The sequence below is a fragment of the Temnothorax americanus genome, unplaced genomic scaffold, assembly GCF_048541705.1.
Source record: "Temnothorax americanus isolate GAGA-0224 unplaced genomic scaffold, ASM4854170v1 Scaffold113, whole genome shotgun sequence".
NCBI classification, from domain to species: domain Eukaryota; kingdom Metazoa; phylum Arthropoda; class Insecta; order Hymenoptera; family Formicidae; genus Temnothorax; species Temnothorax americanus.
In genome coordinates this window covers 1-9,081 of record NW_027509246.1, presented here as the reverse complement: position 1 = coordinate 9,081, position 9,081 = coordinate 1, and the positions used below count along the sequence as shown (strand labels likewise).

The 9,081-nt window shown below is 37.3% G+C and overlaps 1 long non-coding RNA gene across 1 annotated transcript; it reads left to right on the top strand.

Annotated features, from left to right (window-relative positions):
• The first annotated feature begins 1,320 nt into the window (after positions 1–1,320).
• On the top strand, positions 1,321–5,693 carry LOC143908732 (uncharacterized). Its single transcript, XR_013260232.1, has 3 exons — positions 1,321–5,295; positions 5,406–5,430; positions 5,504–5,693. It is a non-coding gene; the product is annotated as an uncharacterized LOC143908732 (long non-coding RNA).
• Positions 5,694–9,081: the final 3,388 nt, after the last annotated feature.

Here is a 9,081-nt window from a genome sequence, read left to right as displayed (position 1 = left end):
TATAGCGATGTTGGCGGAGAATGAGGAAGATATGAAAGGAATGATGGGAAAACTGGAGGGGTATTTGGACAGAAAGGGATTGGTATTGAACAGTGAAAAAACGAAGGTAATGAAATGCAGAAAAGGGGGAGGAAAATGGAAAAAAGTGAGTTGGAGGTGGAAGGGTAGGATAATTGAGGAGGTGAGAAAATTCTGCTACTTGGGATATGTAGTAAAAGGTAATGGGAGGCAGGATGAACATGTAAAGGAGAGGACAAGGAGAGGGGCGGCGTTGCTGGGACAAGTATGGGGGATCGGAAAGAGGAGGTTTGGGGGGGATTGGGGTAGGAGAATGTGGTTGTTTGATAAGTTGATATAGACGGTGATAAGTTACGGAGTGGAAATATGGGGGTAGAGGGAAAGAGGGGAAATAGAGAGATTGCAGGAAAGATATTTAAGGTGGGTGTTGGGAGTGGAACGATGTATACCGGGATATATGATTAGGGAGGAGTTACAAAGGGAGAAATTAAGAGGAAGGGCGGTTATGAGAGCATGGGGGTATGAGAAAAAATTGGAGGAGGGAAAGGGAGGGGAGCTGGCAAAGGAGTGCTAGGAGGAGGTAAAGAGGAGGACGAAAAGAGGGGTGAGCAGGGGGGGATGGGAGGAGGAGAGAAAAGAAGCGGCGGAGAGCAGGTGCTGGAGGATAAAGGAGGTGGAGGAGCTGAGGGAGGAGGGGATGTGGAGGGGGGAGGACGTGCTTGAAAGAGAAAGAAGAATGCAAAGAGAAGAGAGGTGGAAGGAGATAGGGGAGGCAAAATTTAACAAGTGGTGTAGCATGATAAAAGAGGAGGGGATACCGGAGTACTTAAAAAAGAACTGGGGAGAAAATAGGTGGCGGTATGTCGGTATGTGGGCGCTCTACTCTCGTGTTCCCTTCGGAGACTTGTCTCCGATGTGAAGCTTTTTTCCTCGATGACGACTGCTGGTGTGCTGCTGCTGTCCATGTTACCTATAACAGTAGCGTACATGAGGTATTCATTTTTATCCTCATCGTCTCAAAGGACGTTCGAATACATATGATCATGTAATATTTATATATATCCTGTTTTTATTGTGACAGATTAGAGTCCGTCGAGACAATCTTAACAAAGCAAACGAGAATTAAGGCCTATACCGTGTTGATTGTTGGTGTCGCACGTGCGGGTTAGAGCCCGTGTGCTGACACTCGACGATGCAAGTTAGAGCCTGCGTGTAACATTCTCTCTCGTTATGCCTACTCCGCAACTCTATTGCGTTTTTTGACGACGATTCCAAATGTCTCCGCATTGTGCTTCCTTTCGTTTTCTTTCCTGTCTCCTAAGTTCTTCTTCCAGTTACTCGCTTCCTTCGACGATTTTTTTTTCCGCTTTTCTGTCTGATTTTTTGTTCCTCTTCTTTTCATTCCTCATCCTAAGCGTGTGGACACCTTGGCACCAAGAAAATGAATAAACGCGGGAGGTGGCGACGGTGGCGGCGACGGGTGCGCCGCTTGTTTGAGCTTTAAAATATGGTGGACATTTAGGGCCTAGAAGAGGGTACTACTGTTACGCTGGCGCTGGGACACCCGTTTGTGGGCTGAATTTGGCTCCGGAGAAGCTTCAACCCGAAGCGCGTTTCTTAACGACGGGACGTATTGATTTGTGTAATAACAACAACGACGGGGAGATCTACGGGCAGACTTCAATCGTTCGGACGTGTTCTCCACCTGAAATACATTCTTGTACAGAGTTCCTAATAAACCCTTGAGTTCCTCTTGTAATCAAGTGTTGTTTCTTTTACGCGAGACCGGGAGTGCGCGGCGCGAACACGAGTGTCTTTGTGATTGCGGAGCGCAGCGCAACACTACATCCTGATCACGAGGAAGAGACGCGAATTACAATCCTTCTTTAGTCAGCAGAAGTTCCGCCTTGTAACTCCAAACTTGATAGTTCTCGTTGTTAAGTTTCGTTATCGTGTAACGTATATCGGCCATCTCTATCTTTCATTCACGTTGAATATCTTTATGTAAACAATCGATACCTTATTCGAAATCACCTCTATACTGGGCCCATAACCGATTGGAGTACACAGGAATGCAGCAGGAGGTGCACGAATCATGGTAGCCGGTTTGCAGTAACAATTTCTTTATTCAGAACTATGCGTGTTCGGAACTATATCCGTATGTACATGCAGATCTAATACCGTGTACTGACTGACAAATTATCGTAGATCGTGTAAGAAGTGGGGAAATCATCGAAAGCCATGAAATGCGCGTTCGATCCATAGATCCTTCGACTGTGGAATTCCTACGTTCCTAAATCGGAGCGCCTCAGTCACATCAAGCAAGCAGCGTGTGGATCTCCATCATTGTTCTCCAACAGATGGTATAAAAACGGTATATAAATCAAGTATACGGTACAACTTATATCAGTTGTATCAGAATCCATGCTTATAACAAAGTGGCACACAACTTTGAAAAAATTGAATCGATATATTTATGGTTTTATTTATATTTTACATTTCTTCATAATTTTTAATTATATCTGAGCAGATCTGGATATATTTGGTAAATAATTATAATTTGGCAGATCAAATTATATCTGGTCAGATCTTAGCCCGGGAGGTAGCGACACAAAAGTGTCAGCGATTTGATTAGTCTTGGAACAAAGTAATTTCTCTTGTTTTAATAGTGTTGTTGATGAAATGCAGAGTCTGACTGCGTTGTTTCGCTGGAATGGGCGTTGCGGCGCCTTTAATCTTGTCGAAAAAACACTTATGTTGGAAGAATTTGATTAGTGCTGAGCTTTTATATATTTATTGTTTTTTTGTTTAAAGAAATGTTTTATATGAGTCTGGCATGCAACTGACACTGGAAAATGAGTTTGGCATCCTCCCAAAGTCGTTGTAAAAAATCGATTTGTAGAATCATTTGATTAGAGCTGTAACTTGTCAAGATGGTAGTTTAAATATATAAAATTATAAAAAAATAAGTCTGGCTACTTGTACTGGCTGGAAAATTGGTCTGGCACCCCCTTTAAAATCGTCTGCACGAGCACGCCGGTAGCTCGTTGCCCGCCGTATCTTTAAATATTATTAACGCATTACTCATTGAAAGAGATTTTACTTGTCCAAAGGAAAAACGTAAACGATTTCGTGCTTATTAGTAGTGGAATGATGTGTAATTAATTATGTAATAATCAGAAATAAAGTAATTAAAAAAAAACTATTTTAAAGTAGACAACATTATGCAACGCTTATAAAAAATCAATTAATTTTATTTATTAAAATTATTAATTTATTCATCTGGATAATCTGTAATCAAACTTTCAATTTCTGATGAACTTTCATTTTCATCATCGGGGAGCTCGGTATTGTCACAGTATATACAGTAGCGCAACTCTCCTGATTTCTCGTTGTCCAAAATGGAGTGCGCATGCGCGAAATAAGTAAGCGCCCACTAACCCCATCTGAACGTCGTTCTCTGAATTTCTTTCTCAATTTCTCTTCCTTTCTCTGTTCTGCTCCGCTCTTTCTTAGAATTTAAATGGTCAGTTAAGTAAATGCCTATCTGTATTGAAACAGAAATTTGGAGGGAATTAGCTCAATTAATCACTGAATGCTATTGAGAGCTGTTAGAAGTGTTTGACAGACTCTGAATACGTTTATGTGATTAAAATGAAAAAAGTTTACAAAGTATAAAGACAGTAAAAGAATAAATTAAAGAAAAGTGAAGAAAGTGATAAAAGTGAAATAAGTGATAAAAGTGATAAAAGCAAAAGAAACATAAAAGAGAAATTTTTTTCTAAGGGAATAGTTAACCTATATAAATATTATATAAGTTTTCAATTCTTTTGGAAGCACTTTGATCTTAGCTTTGTTTCAGGTGTTGCTGCATAATAATTAAAAATGAATGCGATAAGAAAGCCAAGCTGTGCAGTACCAGAGTGCGTAAAGAAGTTTATTGATGTGCAACATTTTTTTAAATTTTCAAAGGAACAAGACAAGTATAACACACATTGCTTTATATAATATTATTATTTTTTATATAAATTATATTGCTTCCTCATAGAGGAAGCTTTGTTTTCGTAAAAAAAAATTTCTTTTTGTTTTTCTGAATGCGTTCAAAATGTTCTAAAACGTCGAAAAATTGCAGTTTTAAAAAATGTCTGTATGTATGTATGTGTGTATGTGTGTGTATGTATGTGTGTATGTGCCAAATTTACTGAAATTTCTATAACTCCAGAACTAATCAACCAAATCTTAACAAATTATATATGAAATAAGGGTAGAAAAAACTGAAGAATATAATAGAATTAATAAAAATTGCTAATAATCAAGGGGTTCTTTTTTAATAAAATTTTGAATTTGCAGAAATGTTTGTTTATGCTTTAACTTCCGCAAATTTGGAGATATCAATCTATTTCTAATTTTATTATATTTTTCAGTCTTTTCTACCCCTATTTTATATATAATTCGTTAAGATTTAGTTGATTAGTTCTGGAGTTATAGAAATTTCGGTAAATTTGCTCTAATTTCCGCAAATATTGAGATATCGGGCTTCTGTATAGTTTTTAAGTGTGCATGTAGAACCCTTTGCTCACAAAGTTTCCTCTATGAGGAAGCCAAAAAAATAAATACTAATAATTATACATTAAATAAAATAAAAGCTTTCTCATATACATTAAATTTATACATTAAATAAAATAAGCTTCCTGTAATAATGAGAGGAAGCAATGTGCAAGTTTGTAATTTGCACCCATTTTTTTTAATTGTAATGTGTGCATTATTTTGTCATTGGTAAAATGGTACAACATTTACAGATGGCTGCAATGGATACAAGCATGTGGAAGGCTGGATCTAGAACCTAAAGGTCCAGAATATGCCCACCAGAATTGTCGTTTGTGCCATTTGCATTTTGAAAACAAATGGTACAAAGTTAATAAAGTTAAGGCTCGTCTTCACCCATATGATGTACCCACTATATTTTTTGGACTAGGTTTTCAACAACAGTGAATTTTTACTAACAAATAATATTATTAATTTTACATATTTTAATTTAATTAAATTAGTTTTGTTTCATAAAAAAGTATAAAATTGAATAATACTAGTATAAGGTAGTAGTACGTAAAAAATAATAATAGCAACAATATCTAACAATATTTACATTATTTTTTATGTATTACGCGAAAGTAACATATAAAAACATAAAATAATTAAAATCTTTTAGGGACAACACACAGCACCCGAACAAACAACACAACAAAATGAGGAAAATGTGGTTAAAGAGAAAGTAGATAGGTATGCTAAATATAAATGTTCTATTTGTTATAATATTATATTTTATAATAGATATTATATGATACATATTTTTTGTTGCAAAAATACATGTGCTGAGGCAACTGTTGCAGAAATGCAAGTGCAAGAAGATAATAGGTAATTTATATTAATAAAGGACTTGTTTACGTTTATTAACAATAATGGCTAAAAAAAAATTGTATATTTTCAGCAAAGCAGAAACTTCACAAACAATCGTCCCAATTATTGTCAGTGACGTAGAAATAACTCAACCGTAAGTTTTTCTTTACTAATTTACAGTTAAACATGTATTTTTATTTTCTTTATTTGTTATGTAATAAAAGTTTTCTTATAAAATATAATTGTCAGGATATATGTAATTTATTTATTAACACATTATATTTAAATTTCTTTTAACTTTAGATTTTATTTAATATTATTTTGCTGTTTTTGTCTCTTACAGCAAAATAGTTACATAATTACATATATCATATTTAAAAATAATCTTTGTGCTATGATCTAACGTTTGGAATATATTATAGGGGCACATCCACTATCAAGAAGCCTGCAGTTAGGACTAAATCGTCTGATGATAGCCCGAGAAAAAGGAAATTGCAAGAGAAGTTCTAAAAATTAAAGGCGCAAAATAAAGTAATGCGTGAAACAATCCGACGGCTTTGTATGGAAAAGAAGAAGAAAGCTACGAAAGTTGAAGAAAAAAACGAATTCGATCAACTAATAAAACTAGGCCGTAAGTTATTACCGGAAAATTTAATAGAATATTAGCGGCACAAGTCGACGCACAATTAAAATGGCAAATTACGTGGCAAAAGATATAATCCCGAATTTAAGAAATTTGCTTTATCATTATTTTTTTTAAGTCCACAAATGTACCGGGAATTGAAAGATTCAATTGCATTGCCTTCTGTACATTCTCTACAATTATTTACGCAAAAATGGAATATTTAGCCTGGTATAAATGATAAAATTTTTGAAGCACTTAAATTGAAATTGAATACGTTGCCTCTCGTAGAACGTCATTGCATAATATGTGCAGACAAAATAATTTTAAAAGCTCATTTATTTTATAATATATCACGAGATGAAATAATTGGTTTCGAAGACATTGGTGATAAAAAATCATCTAAACTTGCAAGAAGCGCTTTAGTTATTAGGGCACGTAGTATTGCAGGTAATTGGAAGGTGCCTATTGGTTTTTGTTTTGTAGAAACTACATGCCATATGAACTTTTTAAAAATTCTGATATTTAATACAATAATTAAATTAAGAAATACAGGTGCTATGGTGCATGCATTGGTTACGGACATGGGTTCTAATTTTATACAACTGTTAGAAACGGGCAATAAAAAGCGTGAAGAGATTGTGTAGGTGTAGATATCTGTGAGCATAGTGAATTTATAAGTGGCGATTCGATAGAATGCTATAGATGGCATCGGTGTTACAGTTCCCTAGTTATCTTTAGCGTTAAGTGTTTCGCGAGCGCTGCGACGACGACGTTGCGCCCCAGCGCCGGAAAAAGGCACGGACCGACGATACTGCGCAAGCGTGAACGTGTCGGGATGAACGTGAAGCCCGCCGGGAAGGTATTCGTCTTCCGGCTAGCGAGGCGTAGAGTCGCGTTTCTTTACACGGCGTCGTACATTTGTTCAATTGCTACGCGAGTGAAATCCGCCAGACTATTGAGTATGAGACAGATCACGACTATCACGAGGACGTCTCCGTAACATCAGAGGAGGCATTGCAGCTCGGCTCAGAGGCGATTGAAAGTACCTCGCTCGACATACACGACTGAAGGAAGGACGAACTTAGCCATTGCGACGAGGCCTCGGAAAAACTGAAGGAAGCGGCCATTTTGCCCTTTGCACAGGCCCTCACGGTTTTGGTCAATGACCATCCTATCCAGAGATAACGAAGGCAGATGCTTTCAGAGTTCGAGAAAGCACATGGCGACGGATTACATCCTCGCAGAAAGGCTATATTGCTGCTTAAATATTCCGGAATTAATTATCGGTCTGAGCTCAGTCGAATTAAAAGTCATTTTAAATGGTTGCAATCCGCGGATAAAGTCATTGATTCTCGATGTGTAATAATTTAACTTACGTTCTCGATGCATGCGTGATTCGAATCTTTACGCATAATTGGTATTATCTTAACGAATATTACGATTCGCCCCGTGGCTATTTGCCAGCTATTAACGTTTACGAAGCACCGTATTACTCATGAAAAGTTAATTATCATTTAATTGAGCTCGCTCTTCAATTATTGAATTATATATACTATTACTCGAAATACTTATATAACTTGAATTACCACGTAAGTTATTGTGTCAATTGATAGAAAGAAAGAGCAATATATTGAAGTTACAGAATCTCACACAACACACAATATTTATATAAGCCTAAATATTCTCTCGAATGCTTTACTTTGCATATGTTCATTTGCTTACTCGTTAAGTGATATATATACATATATATATATATATATATATATATATATATATATATATGAATTATTGTCGACGAATTCTCAATTGACACAGTACTTCAATTTATGTATGCTTTGTATAATATTGCGATATTTATGTAACATATGCGTTTTGAATTATATGTTTAACTTACATGATCCTTTCTTGAAACAAAAACAAAGATTGAAATCACTTAGTTGTTTTCTCTGGTTGAGATGCAAAAATAACAGACTTCTGTTTTCTTAAACTTAATCTTGATAAGAGATTAACTTCTTGTCGTGAAACATGAGAAAGGATTATGCAAGGATAATTCAATATTATCTGATTTTGTGTTTATGCTATGTGTTCTTTGTAAAACATTTTATTCCGATAAATTCGCTGATTATAACATAACTGCCACGAAAATACACAATCTCTTTACCGACATAACAACAAGAAAAGTATCGTTCCCTTTTCTATAATTCTAGAGCTCAGGTTCCTGCGCGAACTTGTACGTTTTAAACAACAACTGTCCCGTGATTTAGGAATATCTACACAAAATTTAACTTTTTCAGTTAACGGAGAAAATTTAATTTACATTTTTGTCACTCCACATTTAATAAAAGCAACCCAAAATAATTTGTTAAAACATAATTTTGAATTTAATAATAAAGTAGCTTCGTGGGATCATAGTAGCATAGATATGAGACTTCTAGGCCGGGGATCTCAGGGGGGTGAGGGGCGGGGGAAGGACTCGCGGCCGCGGGGTCTGCCGGGCGGGGGGGGGGGCTTTAGTGCCCCCGTCCCCCGGGGGGGGGCGGCGGGAGGGGGTGGTCTGCGTTTCCACCATATGATGCGGAGGGGGGTGGGTGGGTGATCTGCGTTCCTAGCATAGGGTTGAGGGGAGGGGGGAGAGGAGGGGTGGTTTAGGCGAGCGCGTCGGGACATGTTCGATAAACAAATGCAGCCTCGCGTCGATGTTCGGCCGATAGTATTTATAAACAGATGTCATTTCACACTTATCAAATGCGAGCGAGCGCCTATGGCAGGCGGCTATAATTTACGACCTGCGACTAGCGTGACACCGCGGTCCTTTTCACTTTTCTTCGTAGGAATTACCGCTTATCGGTGTTTCGCGGCGCCATTCGGCTATGGCGTCGCGCGTTACAAAGGCGAGCGCCGATGACATGCAGCTAGATTTTATAAACACTAGACGGCATAAGCGCGGCAACGCGACTCAATATCTATGGGTATCGACGAACGTCGATGACAGAATTTATAAACGAATATCATCTCGCACTGCGGATGGCCGAGCATCGATGGTC